We start from the raw sequence: 968 nt of genomic DNA, 5'->3' as shown, positions 1-968 counted from the left end.
ACGGGGATGTAAACACACCAGCATCGGTTTGTCAAGCGATGTTGGGGGGACAAACACAGACACACAAACATATACATATACATATATACATATATATATATATACATATTATACGATGGGCTTCTTTCAGTTTCCGTCTACCAAATCCACTCACAAGGCTTTGGTCAGCCCGAGGCTATAGTAGAAGACACTTGCCCAAGGTGCCATGCAGTGGGACTGAACCCAGAACCATGTGGTTGGTAAGCAAGCTACTTACCACACAGCCACTCCCACGCCTGTCACACATTTTTCTTCTACTTTATATAAATACATGAAATCAACATTGGCATTTAGATATTAATATTAAACAAATATTAAAGTGGTGAGCTGGCAGAATTGTTAGAACATCAGGCAAACTGCTCAGTAGCATTTCGTTCATCTTTATGTTCTGAGTTCAAACTCTGCAATGTTGACTTTGCCTTTCAGTCTTTCGGGGTCATTAAAATACCAGTTCAATACTAGATCGATGTAATTGACTTACCCCTTCTCCCAAAATTGCTGGCCTTGTGCCAAAATTTGAATTTAACATCAAACAAATATAAGGCTGAAAACTGGCAGAATCATTCTGGGCAAAATGCTTAACAGCATTCCATCCCTCTTTATGTTCTGGGTTCAAATTCTGTCAGGTTGACTTTGCTTTTCATTCTTTTGGGGTTGATAAAATATGTACCAGTTGAATACTGCGGTTCATGTAATCAATTTTCACCCTTCCCTGACACTGCTGGCCTTGTGCCCAAATTTGAAACCAATATCAAACAAATATTGATTACCTTTGACTAGGCTCAAAATATTTTTTTTTTTGCTAATGGGGAGGAAAAAGATCAATTAATTAAGAAAACCTTGATGTATGATACTCTTTTACTCTTTTACTTGTTTCAGTCATTTGACTGTGGCCATGCTGGAGCACCACCTTTAGTCGAGCAAACCAA

The sequence above is a fragment of the Octopus bimaculoides genome, chromosome 6, assembly GCF_001194135.2.
Source record: "Octopus bimaculoides isolate UCB-OBI-ISO-001 chromosome 6, ASM119413v2, whole genome shotgun sequence".
NCBI lineage: Eukaryota > Metazoa > Mollusca > Cephalopoda > Octopoda > Octopodidae > Octopus > Octopus bimaculoides.
The sequence above is the reverse complement of the archived record's forward strand: the minus strand, read 5'-3'. Positions refer to the sequence as shown.